Consider the following 18752-nt stretch of genomic DNA (forward strand, 5'->3'; position numbering starts at 1 on the left):
ATGTTTTCTAGATTGATCAAAGTCAAATAGGAAAATCTGATTTCAAACTAATCCAAATAAAATCAACTATTTTAGTCCCATAAGTCAACATCTATCTCCTGTATTTTGAGATCAGTGGAAAGTCACTACCATTTATATAAATTAGAAAAAAAACTTCTCAAACACAGGTTGGCATGAACAACTAGTGGGCTAGTGTAATTAATTCTTCACAATAGAACTCAGACACTCAGTAATAGAAAGAATAAGGGAGGAATAGACTGATTATATTGCTCTGAGATGCTCAAGTTGTTGCGATTGTTTATTAGTTGTACAAATGCTGCCTTTTGCAGTGAGATCTGTAAAATGTTCAGCTGCTGATTTGCATGTTTGCTAGTTAACATGTTCATTCTCAATGCTTCAACATTTCAGGAGTGAACACTCCAAATGCAGAAATTGTATTGATAAATTTATGTTGTAGGGTCTTCTCAATGCAAGTGGTTATAAGGCGACAGGAAATAACATCGAATATTTTTCCCCTAAACTTATATACAAGATTTAAAGAGAAAATGATTCAGGGCTAGATTTTTTTCATCTCGTCTGTATATGAAACTGTGATATCTCTGAAACAGAGAGCAATGCAACAGAGTCTGACAACTGCTTCCTCCACTACAATTTAAACATTTCTATTTTCAGAGCAAGGTCTCTTCATATCATACCATACAGCTATGCTACCAGATCTAATTCTTTTTAATAATAGGAGTGTGCTACACTTCGAAGTTGAGCATTGACAGCACTACCTAAACTCCAATATCTATACAGCCTGTGATGTTGCAGTTACTCTTTATACTGTCAATGTACATTTATCCACATATGCTTAGTGTGCCAGTTACACTCTTTTTAAAAAAATAGATATTTTGTTTGTTTAAAAAAACCTGTCACTTGTGCGACATTTAAAAGAAGAGCTAGACATGACAGTTTCTAGCAAATGATATATTATGGTTTCTTGTCTCAGACTTGTGAGCCAGCTAAACAGCTGTGTTCCTAATGAACTGAAAGTGCTCAAAAGATTTATTTTATTATAAGTCTGCCTCAAAGTGGCCTTTATTTGGTGGAGATTTGCGGCAGATATCAATACTATACAGAGAACATTTTTCACTCAGCACATGCATTATATTTTTATGCCAGTCATGAATTACTGTACTGCACAAATACACTTTCCATATGCTTACTTCTTCTCTAAAGGAAATCATTAACATTTAAAACTAAAACAGCCTTAAGAAATGCCTCACCCACACTGAATTATATCGTGTTACAGTTTTCCCCAGTCCCCCTTTCAGAAAAGTAACAATTTTATGGTGCAATCAACCAAAACGAACTGGTATGGAATAGTTTGTGAAAGAGTAATTCAGGGCAGGATGCAATTAAACACTTAATGAAATGTACACAGAAAATGCACATGAATGCAGAAATAAGACACAGTATAGACTGCTGGTAACAAAACCCTTACCTGCTAAAATGCATGATGGTCTGTAAGTGCACAGAGATCAGTAGCCAAGACAGTCCCGACTCCTTGTACTCCAATATGCTGTGACAATTTTCACCCAAATTTCTTTACCTTGGCTTTTACACCATCTTATAGTTCATACCTCTGTTGCCTATGATTGGCTAGTATAGCTATGAGGTACACATAGGATTCATGCTGGGAGCAGCTGCAATCTTTATTAACTCTTTCTGGTCAACCCCGGGTGCACATAGATTTGGCAAGCTTATACAAATGCATGCATCTCATCTTCTGGGGGGAGATAGCAGGCAACAAATCCTCGGGATAATTCTCAGACAGGCTTTTTCTTGGGGGGGATGCGAGATGGTGCAGGGGCAAGTCACTTTGTGCCCCTCAAACTGATGCAAAGCAAAGTGACCTCTAAGGTGAGAGACTGAGAAAGAGAACTCCAGCCGTCAGAGACTACAAGAGTCTGCCAACGCCTGGCTGCAAAAGTAACTCACTCACTCCGCTCTGGGAAACCCGCCCTCTGCCGGTGAAGGACTGACACTACTAGGGCTCAGCCCTTCTCTCCTCCCCCAACTTCCACCGCCCAAAAGAAAAGCGAAACTTTCAAGTTGAGTCGAATTCGAACAGCAGACTAATGATCAGACCTACTTGCTTGTGAAGTGTGTTTATAAAGGGGACAGGCACCTAACTCCCCCTAAAGACCCCTCTACCTTAGTTTCTATCACTCACAATGGAAAGATTCAAAATCATTTTAAGATCTGGAACAGGATCCATGAAGCTACTGGGGGGGGGGGGGAATTGATGAGGATGATTATGATGATGATTGATGATGGTGCTGGTGATCTTTGGCAGTGAAGGCAATTTAGGAAGGCTATTATACAAACTTAAAGGAAACCACGCGGGATATTGCAGGTCTTTCCCCCTAAGGCAGTTACTTTTATTTACGCACTACCACGCCTTTAAAACAAAACAAGACGGGGGAGGGAGTGTCAGGCTGTTGAATGAGGATGCAGACTTTCTGAGTCATCTGTCCTGACGATGTGGTGAGCAGCGGGTTTCCTCTGGTTAGAACTGTTGAACGCTGGAAATGAAGCATTAAGGCTAATGGGAATCTTCTCTATTAAGTATGCCTCATGCTTGCTGGCTGCAAATGCCCATTTAGAGTACATTAATTGCATTGATTTATTTGGTGTTTGTATGAAAAGGATCTTTTTATTCCTCCAGTAAAGTATGAAAAGCCACACGGGCCAACCTATGTCAGTTCTTATTTCCAATGCATTCACACCATCCATCAACTGAACGTGATCTAACCAAGTCAGCTTCCCTAATGCTATACCTTAACCAGTGCCCACCCCCCTCCGAGGGCATAGAAGGTGCCATTCAACCTGGGAAATAGCAATATAAATCGCCTTTCCCGAATGCAAACATTTAACAGCTTGTAGGTGATGCACAGATGAAATCCCCTCTCCTCAATGTGCACCTTACCGTTCGGGTTTTTGTAATTAATAATAATAATTAATACAATTAACAACAGCAATTAGGCAAAGCCTCTGAAATGCACTTACCTAGACATTCGGCTACATCTGGGGTGGGGGAAAGGATCTGACTGCACTGAAAGTTTCTTTCCCCTGACCCGTTTGGTAGTGGAGGATCCTTCCCAGCAGCAGTAGAGGGAGCGCAATTCACTAGCCCTTATTGCGATTTGATTAATTACACAAACCCTGGCTGAATGGGGGAAGGAGAATTGTCAATATTGATGCTCCCGATAGGTTCCCCTGGAGGGAAGACTGAAGCGGAAAGTCACACACAGCTATAGCAAGGGGACTAGGCGCAGGGGTTCCATGCTCAGCTCCGAGGAAAGGAGTTGAAAGGGAAATGGACTTTCTCAACTGGATCCCGGGCTGAGGGGCTTTTTAACTCCTCCCTCCCCAGATAATCCAGCACTTGAAGGAGAAGGAAGGGGGACTCTCGGGGACAGGAGTAGGTACTGAGAAAACACTGATCTTTTCGCTCCTCTCCCATCCACTAGCCAATACGTTCAATCAGATCCTCGTTCTCTCTCAGTGGCCCATCTGCCTATTAAGACCACAAACTGAGTTCCTTCCGTGCTCCATGTATGTAATGCATCCGATGAAGTGAGCTGTAACTCACGAAAGCTTATGCTCAAATAAATTTGTTAGTCTCTAAGGTGCCACAAGTCCTCCTTTTCTTTTTGCGAATACAGACTAACACGGCTGCTACTCTGAAACCTGTCATGTATGTAATATGATAGACATGATCATATCACGTACCATACCCAGCTCAAGCCAAATCACCTCGACAGTATTGGAACTAAACCAATACCTCACTGTGAAAGGTATTTCCCTCCCCATCGTCTACTATTGAATGTGGATAGAGCGCTAATTAAAGAAATATGAACGTTAAAACACGCTGCTCTAAATGGCTCCATGAAGACACCCGACATGTTTTATTTCTAGACTGAGGTTTGTTTGTTTTTTCAAGGAAATCAAAAGTCCGCAGTTGATCAAAAGATGGGCTCCATGTAAATGTGCGTGCGTTTTATTAATAACACAGCAGGCTCCTGAGCGGCTGTCTGCACCGTAGTAAAATGCAGGTATGGGGGCGCAGGGGTGGAATCAGAAGGTGCGATCAGAAATGGATGTGCAGGAAGGAGGTGAGAGCAAGTTTGCTCTATGCCAGGATTTGAATTATGCCAGGATTGTTATGATTCCACAGGATTCGCTTCCTCTGTCACGAAGGGAAAGAGAGGTGTCCACAGGATGCTCAAACTAGGCCTCCTTTCCATAAACCCAAATTCCAGACATCACCTTCAACTTCTGGAGCTGCACCATCGACTATACTTCATCAGGTCTGACAATCTCTCGCTTCCCTTTCTCTTTGATTCAGTTGATTGAAAATACAGCAAAATCCTAACCAACCTGAACAACCTCCTTCTGTGGGGATCAGCAAGAGGAATGAACTTTCTCAGACACCGCTTCCCCGCTCCCCTCCCCCCCATTTTCATGGGACCAACTCTCCTATATTGAATAGAAGTAATGCGTCCTTTCAAAATACATACGAGTGCCAGTGTATATGTGTGGGGTTGAGGAACGGGTTAATGAAGCAAGGGATGTAGCTAGCAGGTACATTGTCTGATGCAAACATTAATAAAATATGATGAATAAGCAGCGGAATGTAGTGTAATCGTGGTGCAGGTTATAACTTACTGCCTCTGGCTCTGAGTAGCATTAATGGATGTGGTGAAGTGGGGCTGATGCTTGGTAATTCTTCGACTTCGGAAAGTAAAGGGATAGAGCATTAGCATGGCAAGACCTAAACATGCCTCCAAATTAGTGTCAAATTTGTTAAAAACGGCATGCGCGGGAAATAAACTTACTCACCAGATGAAATTTCAGGAAGCGAGATGATGGTGAGCGAAACGTAGCCAGAATCGAAGCAGACAGTCCATGCTCTTCAGTTTCAAGCTAAAAAAGTGATCTGCATGGTGGTGGCCCTTTAGAAATAATCAGCAGTTCCTGGTGGCACAGCACCGAGGAAAAGAAACCACTTTGTGTGCGGGTGGGGAGGGTGGAAGGAGGATGGACGTGATTGAAAGACAGCCCCCAAGCCGTCAAAGAAACAAACAGAAAAAAAGAAACAAATATGTGAAGAGACGGTGTGGGGAGGGGAGTGGGTTCTGTGATGATCCTCAGGCAAAAGAGAGAAATAATAATAATAATAATAAACCGTGAGACTTCCTGGAGGTTAAAAAAAGGCGAGACGCTCTGCCAACCCAGCTGGAGAGGAAGGAGCCCAGAGCTATCTGCCCAGAGAAGTGCAGGGATGTGGCGGAGACAATGAGACACAGGGGGAACTGGTGAGCGAGGCCGTAGTCATCCTGATAGATATAGCAGCGGGGATGATTTAGGGAGCTGGGGAGGATCCAATGAGAATTCAAGAGGGGGCAACCTCGGAGACACTGCGCGGGTCTGGACTTCTCTAGAGATACCCCGGGCTGTGCTTCGTGATGATCAGGACTTGAATGTTAAGTCAGTGCCTTGCCCTTGGCTTTCCGCTGAACCCCCGCCAGCAAACACCCTGGGGGGGGTGTGTGTGTGTGTGTGCGTGCGTGCGCGGGGGGGGGGGGAAGGGGGGGAAACTAACCACACCAAACCATTGACTAAATCTGCCGGGATTTGCGCGAGGAACAAGCGTAGCGTAGCAGATGCTACGGCGAAGAAGGAGCAGAAAGCCGCGGAGAAAGGGAATGTGCCCCGCCGCCCCCGCAGCAGCTCCAGCTGCCCCAGTTGGAGCGTCAATCCCCTGCGCAAGGCGACGGGCTTGATTCCGCCGGGTCCCCGGGCCGGGGGGGGGGGGGGGGCTGCGGTGGCACGTTGCCGGCCCGGGAGTGGACGGGGCCGGGGGCTACGTTGGGGGTTTGGTTTTCGCGTTCGGCAGAGGCCCTGGGACATCGCCCTGCCGCCGCCGCCGCCGTCCCCGGCGTGACTGTGCCGCTCCGGTACCCTGGTGCCGCGCATCGTTCAACAAGCGATAGCGACAGTATGGATCGGGTAAGAGCAACCTGCCCCCCCCCCTTCCCCCGCCATTCCCTACGGCTACTTCTTAGCCTTGTCTCTGAGACCGTCTTGTTCTAAGTCAGGCTTCCTCCCTAAGGGTCCTTCTCCTCCGCCTGCTCAAGGAGCAGCCTCTCTTCCCAGCTGAGCGCCTGGTTTTGTGTTTCCAGGTTTATCCCCCCCCCCCCCCCACACACACACACACAGGGACATTAGACAATGAGCTCCCAGGCAGCCCTTTGCCCTCTCTCCTGCCTTTCCCCTCTCGCTCTCAGTCTTGTTCTCTCTCCTTGGGCGGAGAGGGAGGGGCCAATGCAGGAGATTGATTTCCTGGAGAGACTTGCGGTGGGTGATCGAGGCAATAAACATTGCCCCTGGCGCAAAGCGTCGCTGGTAAGTAAGTAATCTTATTTGCGGCTGTGGCTAAAGACGCGCACCGCTGCTCTCTGCTATTCATTCGCTTGCTCTCTGCATGTCAACCGCGACCTGGGTTAGTGGAAAATTTCCTTTTCTCTTTTCGATAATAGTGGCTCTTGAGTGTGTAGTGAATTTCAAGGTGTGTACAGTGTGTGTGGGGCGGGGGGGAAGTAACCACAGGGCGCCCCCTTCTCCATATCCTCACTGTCCCTCAGTATATAGCCATATAGTGAAGTTGACAATTGGACATTAATTCAATGAAAGCCAATTCCTGATTGCCTGCCTTAAGATGTCGACAGGAATAGCCTGCAGACCCAGCAAGAAACTGTGCAATCCTTGAATTTTTACGAGCGTAACATAGCTTGGCCATGTTCTACCATGCTTCCAGTGATCAGTGAGCCCCATCAATACGCCGGATGACTGTATGTGTTAACCCGCACACACATTGCACTTTGTTGTATTGTAGGGATTACAATGTATACAAGGCACTATGCTGTATTGTATGTATTAGACGATGTCGACTTTTCAGTAAGAATTTTTTTTTTTCTGATGATTTCATTGACCACTCAGTTTGGCTTTCTCATAGTCATTTACATGTACTCGACTGTGATGTGTGTGTGTAAACTGGTCAACACCTTTGTTTTACATTCCATTTCCCTTAGTCTTTTTATAAGAGCATCATTGATTCCCCAGTGTCAAAGTAGTACAGGATTTGCTCCTCCTTCCTTTCCCCTTTCCTTCTCCCCTTGCTTTCCCTCCCCCCCCCCCATGCTAGTGAGAGGAAAGGTCACTTTGTTTATGTAAAGATCAGTGTTCTCCTTAACAAAGATTGTTGTGCATAAAACCTCCAGTGACTATCAAATAGACTTGTAGATTCAAGATATTCAATAAGGACATTGTCCATTTTCTGAAAAGGACAAAATTCCCAGGAAAACACAAGAAAAAATCAGTGAGATAAAGTTGTATGGATGGGATAAATCAACAGTGCCAGATTGTGCACATGCAGCAATATCTTTTTTTGTGTGTTTATTATTAAGAACATTGGCAAGCTCTGAAGGATACTTTTTAGATAAAGACATGTTGATATGCTAATGCCTTTCTGTTTTTCTCTTTAGGTTTTATGCCAGTCCTAATGATGTCCTAGCCAGAACTGTTCTGAAGTCATCTTGTTGATAAAGGAAACTTACAGGTGGGGGGGACTGATTTTGCAGAAGATTCAAGAGGGTTTTGTTTAGGGCCTGATCCAAAACCCAATATAATTAATGGAAATACTTCCACTGTTTTCAGAGGGCTTCAGATCGGGCCCTTTAATCTTTTTTTCATAATTATAGTGATTTTAATTTCATAGCAAGGCATCTCAAGATGCATTGGAAACAGTGTGATTTGATTTACATTTGATGTCTAGTATTCACAGCACAGACATCCACAGTTTTAATATTCAGAGCAGTCCAACTCTAATTGCTGAGCAAGTGACACCTCACCTAATCTTTCTTAAATTAATATGTTTACTCTGTTATTATTATACTTCATATATGTGTTCTACAGCTTCAGGAAAATAAATGCAAAACAATTTTGGGGTGAAATTCACCCCCATGCAGAGGATCAGCTCAAGACCTAGTGGCTGCTTCAGTTCTACTTGAGCCCACAAAATAGCACTTCAGTGGTGCATAGGACTTATGCAGGCATTGGCCAGGGGTGAATTCACCATTAATGTTTATAATGGCCCTAATGTAAGGTAATGTATTATCCATTGAGAGCCAGTATACTGAAATTTCAAGCAGTTGAATTTTACTTAAATACTGAAAAAACTGGTGCAATAAAAGTGTTATTAACATTAATCATGTGTGTGAAAGTTGCACATACACACAGCAACAACGTACCGCACAGCAATTTTTTTTGTTTTTGTTTTTCTTCATTATCACTGTCTTTTTTGCACTCATCTTTCTTCCAAAACCGCATACAAGTTTATTTTGGAGTTTTTGAGGCTGCATGTAATTTATCAGGCAAATACAGCACTGACACTTAGATTACAATTGGTTTCTTACCAAAAAAATCTTCTATTGACAACATTTTATGTGAGCAATATTGCCACCTTCTTAAAGTGCTTACATACCAGCTATAATAAATTCTCTGCATCCTATTCTGCTATAACTTTTCATCTAAATATTTCATACACTACATATGTAGTCCGAGGAAACTGTACTTGACTTTTGAAACACTTGGGAGGAGAAATGTAATAACCTACTAAAGTGCCTTGCCCTTAACTGAAATTATGACAAAGTAACTAAAGTTAAAGCAAAAAGGCTTAATCTCTTGACTCCTTATGTTGTCAGTGTTTTTGCATTAGTGAGATTTTTAAAAAAAAACTGTGATTTAAATGTCAAAAAGATTGCATATTAAGCAAGAAAACCCATCAGTGAATATTTAATTGCCATCTATTTATACTGTATCTATTTTTCTTTTTAAATGGCTTGTCACATTTCTCAGATTTTGAATCTTTCTTGTTCATTCTCTAGTTCTTTTAACACCCACAGTTATTAAACTAAATCTGTAAATGAATAGAATGTTTGTGCAATACAAAACAAACAGAATATAAGCTAGAATTTTATTTGATAGAAACCTTTTGACCTTGATATCTTGGTTTTAATAGAGAAATGGTTTTGTCTATTACACTGAAGTCCAGTGACTTTCTCCCCTGCCTTTTCTGGAGAGCTCTATTTTAGTATTTTTCAACATTTCATTCATGGGGAACGAGCTGCTTCTGTATATTTTCTTCCTAACTTCCCCAATTTAAAAAAAAAGTTATTTATCTATGATTAATACAAAGTCATACACTCATACACATACCTGAAACCTGCATGAGTTATCCCCGAACTCACACCATGGGATGCTGTATATTGTCCTACTCTTCTGAGATCGGCTGCCCTCTACAAAGAGAAAATTAATCTAGTAACACATCTGGACCAGAAACTGTGTGTGTGTTAATCAGCATGGGGATTGGATGCGGTTTCACCACCAGAAATACTGTTTATCTACTATTAAGTCTCCTTTGCATCTATATTTGGTGGTGACTAGTATTAGATAGATGGATCTTTTTCTTCGTATGACTGATGTAGTTGTAGAGCAACAACTATAATTTTTCAGTCAGATGGTTAAACCAGGATAGAGGGCTTAAGTTAGGTAAAGTAAAATGGCAACAAATTGCTAACCCCAATGGTTCAAAAATTATGGGTAAGGTATCCAAAAATGAGATTGACTTAAAAAGCAGTAGATTAATAAAAAACAAATATAAATATCTTGTGGCTTCTTTGTCTGCTAGTTTGTGACTTGGTCACATTTCCAAGTTTTTTCTGCAACTAGGAAGGCTAGAGACTTTTAAAAATAAAAACTGAGATTCCCTGGCATTTACTTATCTCCAGCAGCTGACCCTTTAAGAACAGCATCAAATATTGTGATATTTTCAATAAAATCCCAAGAGATGGCCAAAACTGTGTTTATCTGAAGAGAAAAGGGGTGGAAGAGGAGATTCTGGTTTTTAGGCCATTTGTACCATCTTGGGATAGGATGCTATGGGTTATACTTCTGACTGACTCAAACAGAATGTCTCCTGGGACTTAGAACAGCACACACATCAACAGCAGTTTAGCTATCCACTGATTTAGTGCAACATGTGCTTCCACTGATTGGTGTGGTGTAGTCAGAGTTATTGGTCCTGCCCTCTTCCCACCCCTCCCTTTCAGGGAGCTAGCATGGGCAGTGTGACTAGCCTGAAGTGCCTCCACTTCCTAATAGGATTGCACAATATTCCTGCACAGGATTGTTTGTGAATACGTTTGGGGTTGTGGGAGACTCCCTGCACCTTCCATTCCCCCCTTACCTCCACTGCCTCATTGGTGATCTCTCTCAGGGCTGGGTAAAATCTAGCCAATTATAATTGTGTTACAGTCATTCCCAGAGGATCTAGTCGGAATTAAGGCCTTGTTGTGCTAGATGCTGTACAAACACAAAGAAATCAGCAGTCCCTGTCCCGAAGAGGTTACAATCTGGAATGTATTTGGATAAATGGAGGTTGACATAAATAGGGGACTTTTCAATGCATATCAGTGATTCATGTCAAAAAACAAGACACAATTTCAGATAGAGTGATTCAGTCAAATGAAGCTCTATTGTGCTTGGTGCTTGGCACAAGAGTCAGCTTTAGACACATGTATAATAAGTTATAGGAAACGTCATTCTGTACAACTGAAGGTGGCAGTAGCACTGATAAGAACCTGATACAGCTGTGTCCTTTCAATTCATGTGTATTTGCAACAATAAAATATATTTTGCCAGTGTGTTTAAATGAAGTTTACTGAGGCCAAGGAGGGACCAAGGGCTTGAAGGCTTCAGTAAATCTCTCCATTCACTTGCTGTAGTGTCAAGAAACTGCCTAAAGACAACGTTAGACTTTGGAAGGTGGTTTTGTGTTTCAGGCCCCAGAAAGAAAAGGATGCGTGGGGAAAGCAATTTGCAGTTGGAAAAACACAATATTTTACTGACAGTAGTTCAAACAGATAATTATTTCCTAACATCTGGTGCATTATCTCAATAGATGTGGTTACCCCCCATAAAAATGAGCCTAACAGTCATATTATAAAAAATCTGTGGCAGAATTTAAAACAATCTTTGTTGTTATTTGTCATTACTCCATCAGAATCAAAATACATGGGCCACTAATGTTACACCATTAATATAATACCATTCTTTGAGCAATCTGTTCAATATATTCCATTCTCTAGTTCACACTTAAAATAAGAAATACTGCAAGCATTGATCATTTCTCAGGGCCCTGGGGCTAATGAGCTAGAAAGACTGTTAAGAGTTTAGATGCGTGAACTAAGTTTGCTTAATTTTGAACCCACTTGAACATAATGGATCAAAAATTAGGCAGTGAATATATGTTTTTTAGAGTTCTTGTCTTGCAACAGTTTGTGCTATTGATGCTGATTACAGCGTATGTGCTTCTGCCAGCAGCAGCCCTAGAGGCTAACCATTCCCAAGCCTCCCAAACTTGGGGATACTGAGGTTTTGAAGATCCCAGGTATCCTATTCAATCTGAGAGAGAAGGAGGAAGAAAACAAGGTGAATCCTACCTCACCCCGAACAGCAGGTATTTAGACACAACAGTTATAAGTGCTTTAGTAGGACTTTCTGATGCTGACTTTCATTTATAAAAGCACACCAACATGCTTAAGTGCTTTGCTGAACAGGGATGGATTTAAGCATATGATCAAATTTAAACATGTACATAAATTCTTTGTTGAATCATGACCCAGCAGCAGAAAACTCCCATTTAAGGTTGTATATGTATTTCCATTCTAAATCCCTGTTTTCAGTTATTTTTTGAAACTTTCTCCTTTCACACTGCAATTTTCTAGAGTTAGGCCCTGATTATCTAAATTTTTACATATGTGTCTAATTTTGAAATAGACACAGAATCAGTACTTTGCTGGAGCAGGGATCTTCCCGGAAATGATATTTTTGTAAAGATTGAGCCAAAACATAAAGTTATTTTTGAGTATAAGGAGAGTGAAAAATATATTTCCCCTGATACTTTACAGGAAGTCATGAAAAGTGACATTATGTAGAAACTCACACACATGGAACAACTTTAATGAACCTAGCGAGTAACATGACTAGGTAAAAGGACGACGTGACATGAAGCTCTCACTCAACAATGTTTGGTCACAAAAACCTACTGGAATGTTTGGAAGGCAATAGTAGGAAACTTTTTGAGGCCCTCTCAGCCAATCATTGGATTTTGTCTGCTAATTCACTGATATAATATAATTATAATTTAAGGTTGCTTCTTGTTTATGATGCAAAAATCAGATATCTGAATACACTTTAATGCTGAAAGTAAATTTTGAGGCCAATGGGAGTTTATTAACCCAGAATATGGTCAATACACAATTATCTAATTAGAATGAAGATATTTGCATATTCATTGTACAATTATTGAGAAATAAAAAGTAATTATACAAATCCCTCTTGTGTGAAGCTGTCAGCCGATCAGAGCTTGGCACTAATATAGTACCGTTCAAAACAGGACAACATTAACATACATTAAGGAGGATCCATGTGGCCAGTTAGTATTCTCAACAGTGTGCACTAGAATTTACACCCTTCTGGTGTGGACTAATGTACTATGTAGACAAGTTCTCAGAACAGAGGGGATTTGCCTATTCTACAGGTATTAAGAAATAACATGGAGTGATTTTGCAAATCAGACACCCATAACCAGTTGTAGTGCAGAAAGTTTGTCTCTTCCATCAACAGAAGTTGGTCCAATAAAATATATTACCTCACTTACTTTGTCTCACTATACAGTACTGTAAGAATAATAATTTTGTAGTCCAGGGGTCTATTACTAGATATGGTAAGAGTCCATTGTCACACAAACAGTAGTAAGTCAAACTTATATTTGGTGCAATAAATCATTTTCTAAATAAGTGATTTTGTGAAATTATGCCTGCCACTTAATGAGAGTCTTACTTTTTGCTTGTTTCTATCAGATATGAAGCTGGTCCTTTCTTTTGCTTCTATTCTGTTTGTGGGACAAAATGCCAAAAACAGGTTCTTACACTGTGTCCTAAAAACACTCATCTTGATATTGGTTGTGCTGTGAGGTCTACAAGGAATCAGCCAACGCAGAATTAATTATTAGGATGAGCCACAACCAGGGATGGCTGATAATATTTATTTATTTTTCAAATCTTAAATGAAATCAAACCATGAATTTATGCACACCGCTGATTTATGTAACTACAAGACCTCCTTATCCTATTCTAATCCTTCATTTCTACTTCCCTCATACAATCTGTTACACTTATTAGCTGTGCTTTGATCCAAGTGAGTTTGGAAGCTTTGGAATAGGAACTGTGCCTTCCAGTGTGTTTTCACGTAGCCTAGCACAATGGGGCCCTGCTTCTGGCTGGGGCCTTTTGTGCTATCACAATAGCAACCCAGAAGCAGATTGGGTACTGTTGATATATTCATCTCTTTGGAATGCTCTCCCTCACAAGCTGAATAAGCCGCTTAGTGCTAACCCCTTCTAAATCAGGATTATTTTTATTTATTTGTATTTACAGAAATTCTAAAACGCATCACAAATAAATCCATAAATGCAGAAATATAACTTAATACAACCCACCACCAATGAGCCTGGTAACATTTAATAACTCTAATCTTTCTTCACCTCCAACAATTCCCCATATTTACAATCCTATTCCCATCTCATTTTCAAATACCTAGGGGACAAGATGAGTTTAGCACCATACCCTGATGGTCATCACATGTACACTATTTCAGAATAGAATAGGGAGCAAATGCCAAACTGTGGGGCCATGTGACAGGGCATACAAACCCTGCACCAGTAAAGAAGAAGTTTAACAGCCATTCCTGGCCCAGGCAGCCTTACCCCACCTGCAAACCATGCATGGCTTGGAGGAAAAGCTTAAAAGGGGAACCGGCCAGCTAACTAAGGCAGCAAATAGTGGAGATGAACTGACCTATGTTCTGTGCTTCTGCTGTCTGACAGCTGGTTATAGTGATGTTGCCAAATTAGGGTCGCCAACTGTCTAATCACACAAACCCTAACACCCTTGCCCCACTCCCTCCCACATCCCTTCCCCAAAGCTCTGCCCCCACCTTGCCTTTTCTCCAAGGCCTCGCCCTGCTCACTCCAACCCACCCTCTCCGTTGCTTGCTCTCTCCTCACTTACTTTCACTGGGCTGGGGCCGAGGGGTTCAGAGTGTGGGAGGGAGCTCTGGGCTGAGCCTGGGAAAGAAGGTTAAGGTGCAGTAGAAGGTGCAAGCTCTGACAAGGAGTTTGGGTGCTGGAGGGGGCTCAGGGCTGGGGCAGGGGGTTGGGGTGTGCTAGGGTGTGCCGGGTGCTGGCTCTGGGAGGAGGTTCTGGGTTGGGGCAGGGGGTTGGGTGCAGGATGGGGTGCGGGCTCTGGGAGGGAGTTTGAGGGAAGGAGGGGGCTCAGGGCTGAGGCAGGGGTTTGGGGTATAAGAGGAGGTTTGAGGTACTGGCTCTGGGAAGGGGCTCAGGGCTAGGGCAGGGGTTTGGGTTGTAGGATCTAACCACACGTACTTCAGGTAGCTCCTGTTCAGTGACACAGTAGGGCTAAGGCAGGCTCCCTACTTCCCCTGACCCCTCACCATTCCTAGAAGTGGCTGGCACATCTCTGTGGTCCTTGGGGGGCAGGGAGGGGGGAGCAGTGGGCTCCGTGTGCTGCCCCTGCCTGCAGGCTCCCATCAGTGACAGTTCCTGGCCAATGAGAGCTGCAGGGTCAGCACTTGGGGCAGGGGCAGTGCACAGAGACCACCTGGCCTCTCCCCAGAGGCCGCAGGGATGTGCTGGCCACTTCTGGGACTGGTGCAGGGCCAGGGCAGATAGGGAGCCTGACTTAGCCCCGCTGCACCACCAGACTTTTAGTAGCCTAAAATCTTCTGGTTTGGCTTCAGTAACCTCTGGAAGATAGAGCCCATTTCCGAGAGACTCCCAGCAAAACCAGGAGGGTTGACAACCCTATGCCAAACCAAAGGGAAGAGACTTGTGATTTTCAGAAGATTTGAGACTTGATCCTTGATTCCAATTATTTAAGGTTTTGTTTTTATCTGTTGGGAAAAGAGGGGACTGGTAAGAAGTGATCCAGGGAGGCAGTAGTATAATGCTCTGGGGTGCAGGACTCAGCTGCTTAAAACCAGGCCCTGTATTGGAACTGTATGAGGAGAATGGGCCTGGGTTTCCCTACCAACTCCTAGGATCACTGAAGCCAGAAACTGTATCATGATATGGGAGTGTTGCTTCCTGCGGGCATGCAGGGTTGTGAGGCACCTGCCCTTAGCGGGAGGAAGCCTTGTCTGTGCCTGCAAGGGGTCAACTCCCCTGTCCTCCTAGCCATGGGTAACACAAGCACTTCCCTCCAGGCCTGCACAGGCCATGTTCTCTCTCTACAGGTTAATGATAGTCTTACTGCAACCCCCAAGATCTTCACATGAGATCTTCTCTCATGTGAATTCACAATCTCTTCATTAGCATCAGACTGCACTGCAAGACACATAGTGACCAGCCAGGGAGATAATCATCTACTAACTTTTGTCTGGTGAACCTGTTTATCACATTCTAGGGATCTGTTTTGACTCACATCACTTAAAAACATAGTTTCCAGTAGATGTGTATAATTCAAATGCTATCCATATACACATTTTGCAATGATTAATATAACTAGTGGGCTATTGGCTCTTAGTAGAGACCTCACGTCACCTGCTAGTGAATTATTATGTATATATCTGCCTGAAGAGATCCCTGTAAAACTTGGTGCATCCTCTATACCCTCTGCTAGTTGGCATCAAGCTGTTCCTGGATCACAATGAGTTATATAGACAAGAGAAGGCCCTGAGGAGACAGAATGGTCAAGATTGTGAGATCCTGACTCTGGGGTAGCTGATCTTGGAGTTCCTTATTTTACCTAGAGCACAACTCCATTGCTGAACTCTTTATATATCTTGGAAGGGGTTGACATCAATGTGTGACCTGGCCAGAGGACTGAGTAACAGAAGCAGCAGACCACCACAGGATCAGAGTGTCTATCAAAAGAGTGAGTCAGGAAAGAAAAGAACCTACCTTTCCCTGCCTGAAGAATGGGTGGCACCTGAGATGAGTGAGTGCCATCACAGAGACCACTAGGTTTAAAGCATTTTCAAAGAGTTTAAAATTCCTTTAACATGGCATGTTAGTTTGGTTTGATACATTTATATGCTCAATATTTTTATTGAGACAATCAGACAATGATTAGGTGCCTAATAAATACAATAATTATGTTTGTAGTGGGTAATTGTGGTGCACATTACAAAGGTTTATTTAAACAATGTAACTACCTGTAGAGCGGTGAAATTGGCAAACATCACAGAAGAATTTTTTTCTGTAAAGTTTGCCAATGTTTCTGCTATTTATAATAGTACTGGGAGTATTTTCCATTCTCAAATCAGCAATTGGAAAAATGAAGTCATTTGCACAGTAATTACTGTATCATTACCTGCAACATCTTGCAGCATTGTAAAATTAAAACAATTATACTAACAAGTTTTCTGTGGGATTTTTCTTTCAGTTAACTAAAGCACATTTACAGGGATTCTACCACCTTCTCTATGCAAATTTAATTCCAGCCAGAAATCCTCCTCACCAGCCCTGCCCCGCACCAATATTAATTAAAGGTCCCTCTGTGCAAAAGCATAATCATCTCATTAAGCTATGTTCCTCTCTGATAATTATTCATTTAGGCCTCTACCTTGTATGTAAATGCACAACCCCTCCCCACACTGCAAATCATATAAAATTGTTATTAAAGTCGGAAACAGTACGTTGAAATAGCTGGGGAGAGTTCTATAACACTACTTTTGATATTGCAAGATCTTTAGGGTGAGGTTTTCCAAAGCACTCATCATTGGCCTAGATCTGCTCCCATTGAATTAATGGGAATTTTACTACTGAATTCAATGAGAGCAGAGTTAGGCCAATGCTGAGTGCTGTGAAAAACTCCCTTTAAGTATAAGGGAATATTTACTTTTTTTCTTTCGATTTCACATGCATTAGGTATTGGCTGAGTATGATGAAGAGGGAATTTTCTGCAATTTTTTATGCCTCCCATGCATGCCTCAGTTTACCTCTGTACTTTGCATTGCTATCCAGAGGGTGCAAAAGGATTAAAGCTGCTGTTGGAGCAGAGCAAGAGACATGATGTAAGTGTTTGTGACATGTAACTGTCTGGTCTGGGGTGGAATGAATGGGTCATTAAGCAACTGGCTGGAACTTGTAGAAACCGACCAATATCAATGGAGAATCTCAAAATGACAATAGGAACCCAATGGCAAGGACGCTCACACCTAGCAATCAGCAGTCAAGAGGACGGAGATTCCTCACACACACACACATCTCAGTAGGGAAGCAGATCAGAGGGCTTGGATTGAGAACAATGGATCAAAAAGAGTCAGGATAAAGGAATACAATTTGGTTTTTGGAGGGACTCAGCTGTTCTCAAGTGGGACTAAGGACAAAGGGAGTGAAACAAAGCCACAAATGGAGACCACAACAGTTTGTATGGCTGATTGTACTGGCTTGGCCAGGATGGACTTAACCTTTCCCTCTCTGTGCTAACCTAAGCACTTTCAGATTCTATGTGCCAGGTGACCAGCCAATAATGTTACCTTTTTTTGAAAAGGCTGCGTGCTATCACTGCAAATGCTCATTGAGAGGGGACCCACAGAGTGATACAGGGATTGCTGATGCCCAAAGACCGAGTTTTAAGTTTTAGAGGCCAAGGGCATGCCCCTGTGGAACTGTGTTGGTCTTTGGGTCTGGCACACCAAAGGGGTCACTCCTAAGGGACTGGTTACAGACTGGGTCATAGACCAGATCCTATGGATCCATGAGACTGAGGGTGGGGTACAGATCTGCAGGGGTACAGACTGCCATGGTACCCTGTTTCCAGCACCTGCTATATTAGAGAGGTAGGAAGCATGGAGTCAGAGGAAAGCCTCAGGGCACTGTGATGGGATGTCCACCCCACATGAGGCAGAGCACAGTAAGTGAGGTCATTTAACCTGATAGGGTGCAGCTCAGGAAGAGCCAGGAATTGAAAGGTTGATTGAAGATGCAACCGAGCTGAGAAGGAACAGTCCCCAGTTACTCCGTGGGAGGAGGGAGTTGGGGCTGGCAAACCCAGAGAGCTAGAACGTGTAGAAAAGAATCTAGAGAAAGAGCAATAGGATCTGGGAGAAAGCAGATCCCCAGCTGCTTGACATAGGGTCCCCGGACTGGAACCCTGTGTAGAGGGTGGGTCTGGATTCCCCTATCAGCCACTGGCAGGTGATACAGACTGGGCAATAGAGCAGAAGACTGTCTGGGACAGTTGTCTGATATGACTTTGCTACACCAGAAGGAGAGGATTACAGTGATCTGGCTGGAGGACCAAGCCGTTAGGAGAGTCACAGAGAGAGGCAGCAGGATGTGTGAATGGGAGGAAGAAGGGGATCTCTGTCCTGGAAGGAGCTGATCCTCAGAGCAGCTAGGAAGAGGCATCCCCCCACACCACACTCACAGGTCAGTATCACAGGTTCTTCTGGCAGGGCTCTGTGTGTTTATCAAGAAACAACCAATCAAAATGAAATCATGATCAGGTAACACCCTTCATCTCTTCCCATAGTCTTTTCTCCAAGGCTACTGC

The 18752-nt window shown here is 43.0% G+C and overlaps 1 protein-coding gene and 1 long non-coding RNA gene across 4 annotated transcripts in view; one reads left to right on the forward strand and one right to left on the reverse strand.

Moving 5' to 3' along the window:
• BRINP3 (BMP/retinoic acid inducible neural specific 3) overlaps positions 1-5792 on the reverse strand; it is a 298580-nt gene extending 292788 nt beyond the window's left edge. Inside the window, exon 1 of one of the 3 annotated variants that reach the window (XM_038414794.2) lies at positions 4891-5792. The gene's annotated coding sequence lies outside the window, so the exon portion shown is untranslated. Of the gene's footprint in view, positions 1-1486; positions 1965-3054; positions 3372-4890 lie in introns of those variants that run through there. The other 2 variants (XM_038414797.2, XM_038414795.2) reach the window with 2 other exon arrangements.
• Positions 5676-11623, forward strand: LOC119860728. The gene is made up of 3 exons (XR_005294619.2): positions 5676-6060; positions 7596-7669; positions 11494-11623. It is a non-coding gene; the product is annotated as an uncharacterized LOC119860728 (long non-coding RNA).
• The last annotated feature ends 7129 nt before the right edge of the window (positions 11624-18752 follow it).

Source organism: Dermochelys coriacea, chromosome 8 (genome assembly GCF_009764565.3).
Source record: "Dermochelys coriacea isolate rDerCor1 chromosome 8, rDerCor1.pri.v4, whole genome shotgun sequence".
NCBI classification, from domain to species: Eukaryota; Metazoa; Chordata; order Testudines; family Dermochelyidae; genus Dermochelys; species Dermochelys coriacea.